The sequence below is a fragment of the Hipposideros armiger genome, unplaced genomic scaffold (assembly GCF_001890085.2).
Source record: "Hipposideros armiger isolate ML-2016 unplaced genomic scaffold, ASM189008v1 scaffold_7, whole genome shotgun sequence".
In the NCBI taxonomy this organism is placed as follows: domain Eukaryota; kingdom Metazoa; phylum Chordata; class Mammalia; order Chiroptera; family Hipposideridae; genus Hipposideros; species Hipposideros armiger.
Window position 1 is genome coordinate 1 of NW_017731357.1, and position 6,488 is coordinate 6,488.

Consider the following 6,488-nt stretch of genomic DNA (forward strand, 5'->3'; position numbering starts at 1 on the left):
CACATCTTAAGAAAGGAAAACTATTAAAATTGTAATACTCAATATATACCAATAACAAAAGATGAATACAAGTCATGTGTATACATTTTTTTGGCACCCCGGTATATGTATGTGTGTATGTATATATAAATATATGTTTACATGTATATATGTATATGTATATATGAATATGTATGTAATCCTTTACACAAACACAAATAATACCACGAAAAATTCATAAAAATAGAACAAAATGTTAAAATCATAATTTATAGTGGGAGAATATACCTCTTTCAGAATATGATGGATCAAGCTAACAAAAACAATTAAAGGTAAAAAAAGATATGAAAAGTATAATCAATAGCTATATTTTAATAGATTAAAAGAACTTTGTATCTTATAAGCAGATTATATAATCTCTACTCCTATGTCTTTGCAACATTGAAAACCATTCAGTTGCCTAATTTTGCCTCAGGAAAATGATTGATACATTTTTGTCTTGCTTGGTTTTTTTAGCTAAGCTCAGCGGTAGCTCAGCTCTAGCTGGGACTCAAACCGCAGTTGCTAGGAGCTTGCACTCTTGAGTGAGCTCTAGGGGACAGTGCACTAGGATGTTCTCCCAGTCGCAGCAGCCTGAATAAAGTACCGGTTCCCTTGCTCTTTGGGTTTCTGAGAATTTTTGCAAGTTTGACAATGGACTTCGAAATAATTCATGGGTCAAAAGAAAGTTACAAACAAGCACTTGAAATCGAACCTTAATGAAAATAAATCAAAACTTGGATCTTTAGAACTTCAGCCGTAATGCTTATATAAGGAAACCAGGAAGGCTAATGACTCGATTTTTAAAAATTCGATGACACGCTCCACTATCGATGTCACAGACTCCCAGTTACTCCCTCCACAGATACTTGGTGTCTGGCGCTCCATCACCTCAGCTCACCGCGCCCAGAGTGGTTAAACTCTCGCTACGGGCGACTTCTGCTTCCTGGCCTAAATCTGACACGTACTATTCCCCGGTGGCAACGACCCAGGGTCGGTGACAGCAGAGAACCCGGGCGATGCCCTCAGCGGACGGGTGGACAAGAGGCTCCGTCAGGTGGGCAAGAAGCGGCGCTCTGGGCTCTGCAGCCGCCAGCCGCCCGCGCAAAACGGGGACAGTCCTGGGAGCACAGGGGCCGCGAGGGGGCCGGGGCAGGGGCGGGCCTATTTCTGGACCAGCTGCTGCGAGGAGTCTTTCCAGCCGGGATGGGGCGGGGGTTACGGACGGGGGAAGAAGCAGCCGTGGCTCCCCCGGGGATACGGATGAGGGCCGAGCCCCCGCGCGCTGAGAGGGGACAGCGCTCGGCCTGCGCATCGGCGGCTGCTGGGGACAGTGCGGTGGGAGAAGTCCAGGTGGCATGGCTCGCGGCTGGCCCCATCCGCTACTGGGAAGTCCTACAGTGGGAGATCCGGCAGGGTACCGCCAGCTCCGTGGCAGAAATGACCACCTTTTCAAGATGGCGACTCCCGGAGAGACACTCCCATGGGGACAGCCATGTTAGTTGCTTGACAAAGCCAGTAAGGAAAATTTGAAAGCCCGCCTCTCCTCCGACACGCACACGCACACGCACTAACGTGTCGTGAGTGCACCGGGTGTTATTGCAGGCGGACGGCCGCTTCCCAAGTGACACTGAGCGTGTGCAGGATGAGGTCCAGAAACGGGAGAGTCCCTCTGAGACACATTCAACACTTAGGGTTTCCTGCCTGGTTTTAACCGGGGTGGCAATTTAGGGCCAGTAAAGCATTGACATAATTATGGGGTGTTGTAACATGGATTCCGTACTCAGTAATGGTACTCTTTAGGGTCAACGATGAGGCTTCTCTGGGGTCACTTAGGATGTGCATAGAGTTTCTGAAAGGGGCTTGTGGGTGAGTGATGGAGTCAGTAGGGAAAGTAACGGGTAATCTGATGGGGGGGTTCAGTGGGGTAATTGGTGCAGTTTGTGGTGTGAGTGATGGGGGAACTATGGGGTGAATATTGGAGGGTTTGTGGGATCAGTGATCCGGGGTCTATAGGGTGAGCAATGTAATATCTGTGGTCAGCAATGAGGATCCTCATAGCTCACTGATTGGGATCCTTAGAGGTCATTGATGGCTTCTGTGGGTTAAGTGATTGGATCTGTGGGATAAGTGATCCCTGTGGTGAGTGATAAGGGGTTAGTGAAGTAAGGAATGGTGTGAGTGATAGGGTCTCTGGGGTATGATGAGTGGGCTGTTGGATTAGTGATGGAGGTCTGTAAGATGAATGATGGGGGGTGGTTCAGTGGGGTAAGTGATGGGAGTCTTTGGGGAGAGTAAATGGGTGGTCTGTGGAGTGAATGGTGGAGAGTCTAGAGGGTGAGAATTAAGGAGTCAATGAGTTAGTGATGAGGACTGTGGGGTGAGTGATGCAGGATCTGTGAGGTGTGTGATGGGGTTTATTGGGTGGGTGGTCAAGTTTTCTGTGGTGTGAGTGATTGGGTTCCATGGGGTGAGTGATGCGCTTATTTGGGATTAGTGATGGAGGGGCCTACTTAATCATATACTTGTATGCTGCTTCATGGGGTCAGTGATAGGTGTTCTTTAGGTCTGAGATGGGGTTGTTTCAAAAACCTACTTTTGACTTTGTTGGTCCTCCTGTATCTGTTTTTTGTGTCATTAGTTTCTGCCCTTGATTTCATTATTTTCTGTGTTTTTTTCCTTGTAGTCTTATTTCTTAATTGCTACTGAATGCTTATCTCATTAATATTCAGTCACTGTCTTTTATAGTATAAGCATTAAGTTCATGAATTTGTCTCTGAGAACATTTTAGCTCCATGTCCCAAGTTTTGATATGTAACATTTTCACTGTGGTTCTCTTCTGTTTTCCAATTCCTGTTGTGGTTTTCTCTCTGACCTCTAGGTTATTTAGGTAAAAGATTATGATTTCTCCAAAAGTTGAAATTTTTGTTACTGATTTCTAAATTACAGTCAGAGACTGTCATCTGAGTGATTATTAAGTGCAGGAATGGATGTTTTTAAGTTCAACACGTAACACCAAATTATTTTCTAAAATTTATAAAATTGAAACTCCCACCAGCAACATATAGAACAGCTCATTCCAAGATCCTCTTCCACACTGGATGCTAGTACTTTTTAAATTTTTCCGTTCTGAGAGTCAAATACAAGAGTATATAGCCTACTTTGAGGTACATTTTCCTGACAACTAGACCTCATCTTTTTCCATTTATTGGCCATTGATTCTAACTTTAAATTTTTTCATATCCTTTACTCTTGTTTCATTTCGATGGTTTGTCTTTCTTACTAATTTGTGAATATTAACCTTGTGTTATTTCTTGTAATTATGTTTCCTTTGTCTTTTATATCTTGATTTTTATAAGGTGTTATCACATATAATTAGAAAGAATAATCATCGGATTAGACATAACTGTCTTTTTCCTTTACAGGTTCTGAGTGTCTTGCCTTGCCTAGTGAGTTTTCCCCCACTTCATGCTTAAATAAATATATGTCTTAAATTTTTAATTTTTAATTTTTTTATTGGGAAACAGTGAGTTTTCCAGGACCCATGAGCTCCAAGTCAAGTAGTTGTCTTCAATCTAGTTTTGGAGGGCACAGTTCAGTGGCCCATGTGGGGGTAGAACCAGCAATCGTGGTGTTATGAGCACTGCGCTCTAACCAACTGAGCTAACCGGCTGCCCCTATATGCCTTAAATTTGACATTTTATGGTTTTAATTTTTAAAGTTAAATTTTAATCCAACTAGAAGTTATTCTGGTGTGTGGTGTGAGATAGGATCAAAGTTTGTATTTTCCATTTGGATGAAAAATTTTCCAGCACCAATCATTAAATGAATACCCTTTTCTAACTCAATTAAATGCCACTTTTGTTACATAAATTCCCAAAGGATTTTGTTCTATTTCTGAACTCTATTTTCCTTCTGATATGTGTATCTACTCCCTTTCAAAAAATTGTATTGACTTTAGAAATTCTTTTAATACTGAATAGTGCTAGTCCCCTCACTGTTTTGGGTTTTTTTTTTTGTTTTTTTTCTTTAATATTCTTTAGCATTTTTTCTGACATATGAATGTTAAAACCACTTTATTTCATTTCAAAAATAAACATTAAGGGCCGGCCAAGTGGCTCAGTTGGTTAAGAGCTCGCTCAAGAGTGCAAGCTCTGAGCAACAGGGTCGCCAGTTCGATTCCCAGCCCGAGCTGAGCTGCCGCTGAGCTGCCAACAGGTGGCAGGATGGCTCAGCTAGAAAAAAATAAAATAACCATTAAAACTATAATATTTTATAGTTTCTTATAGATCCAGCACCTTTTAAAAAAATGTTCATTCTTAGATATTTTACATTTGTTTTTGTCATCATGGTGCATAGCATATTTTTTTTCCCATAGGAAATAAATCTGTCAATTTTTGTAATTTCATTTTTTGTATTTTATTTCTTGTCTAATCCTTATCAAATTTTCATGAGAATTCCAATCATTTTTCATACTCTGTTAGTCTTCTTAGATGTAATATCATATCACATCCTGTTAACAATGATACTCTCTCTTCCTTTCAAATATTTGTTCTGATTACCTCATCTTCTATTGCATTAGCTAGAGCTTTCAGAACAATGTTGAATGATACTTGATAGAGGGTATCCCTATCTTGTTGCTAATTTGAAAGTGGAAAGTATCTATTTATTCATTCAACAAACATTTATTGAGTACCTTCCCTTTCTATATACTGGGTTTGAAATCCTGCATGGCCACTTACTAGCTATATGATTTTTTTTTCTAACAGTTTTGTTGATATAATTCACCTACCATAAACTTCACCCATTTAAAGCTTACAATTCAGTTGTTTTTATTATATTCATAGAGTTGTGCAGCCACCACCACAATCTAATTTTAAAACATATCATCATCCCAAAAGGAAATATCATACTTATTCCTCATTCCCACCCCTTACCCCCACCTGCAGGCAACCACTAATTTACACTCTGTGTCTCTATAGATTTGCCTGTTCTAGACTTTTCATATAAATTGAATCATACAATATGTAGCCTTTGTGACTCTCTCATTTCACTTAGCATAATATTTTCAAGATTCATCTATGCTATAGCATGTATCAATACTTCATTCTTTTTACATTTTTTTCAATTTATTTTAAGATTTTTATTAAAATATAGCTAATATACAATATTATATTAGTTTCAGGTATACCATAGTTATTCAACATTTATATACCTAAAGAAGTGATCACCATGATAAGTCCAGCAACCATCTGACACCGTACCATGCTACCATAATATTATTGACTATATTCCCTGTGCTGTACATTACATCCCCATGACTTACTTGTTTTATACCTGGAAATTTGGACCTCTTATTCCCCTTCGCCTTTCCCCTACTTTTTTAATTTTTCAATTGCAGTTGACATTCAATATTAGTTTATATTAATTTCAGATGTACAGCATCTGGTGAGACATTTGTACAATTTAAGAAATGATCCCCCTGACTAGTCTAGTACCCACCTGGTGCTATACGTAGTTATTACCATAATATTGACTATACTCCCTGTACTTTACTTTACATCCCCATGGCTATTTTCTTAACTATCAGTTTCTACTTCTTAATCCCTTCACCTTTTTCACCCTGCCCCCAACCCACTCCCATCTATCACCCCAACAAATCTAGTACCCATCTGCACCATACATAGTTATTACAATATTATTGACTATATTCCTTATGCTATACCTTACATTCCCATGATTACTGTGTAACAACTAATTTATATGTACTTCTTAATTTCTCTCCCTTATTTACTCACCCCCAACCCCCTCCCATCTGGCAACCATTAACATGTTCTCTGTATCAATTAATTTGTTTCTGTTTTGTTTATTCTGTTCTTTAGATTGCACATGTGAGTGAAATCACATTGCATCTGTCTTTCTCTGGCATACTCCACTCAGCACAGTAACCTCCAGGTCCATCCATGCTGTCAAAGATGGCGAGAGCCCATGCCCTTCCATGGCCGAGCAATATTCCATTGTAGATATGTACCACCTCCTCTTTATCCATTCATCCATTGACAGACACCCAGGCTGCCTTCACATCTTGGCCATTGTAAACAATGCTGCAGTGAACATATGGATGCACATGTCCCCTTGAAGTAGTGTTTGGGTTTCTTCAGATAAATACCCTGAAGTGGGACTACCAAGTCCTTCTTTGTCTCTTGTTATAACCTTTGTTTTCAAGTTTATTTTGTCTGGTATAAGTTTTGCTACCCCAGCTTTTTCTCCCCCATTTTCGTGAAATATCTTTTTCCATCCCTTTACTTTCCATCTGTGTGTGACTTTCAATAGGAAATGAGTCTCCTGTAGGCAGCATATGTAAGGGTCTTGTTTTCTTATCTATTCAGCCCTCATATATATATATATATATATATATATATATATATATTTTATGGTGAAAAAATTTTATATTAAGTATTATTAGCCAG

General features: G+C 39.6%; 1 protein-coding gene across 1 annotated transcript in view; it reads left to right on the forward strand.

Annotated features, from left to right (window-relative positions):
• Positions 1-885: 885 nt before the first annotated feature.
• Positions 886-6,488, forward strand: part of ZNF41 (zinc finger protein 41) — a 56,199-nt gene continuing 50,596 nt past the window's right edge. The window contains exon 1 of the mRNA XM_019648676.1: positions 886-1,075. The gene's annotated coding sequence lies outside the window, so the exon portion shown is untranslated. The remainder of the gene's footprint in view (positions 1,076-6,488) is intronic.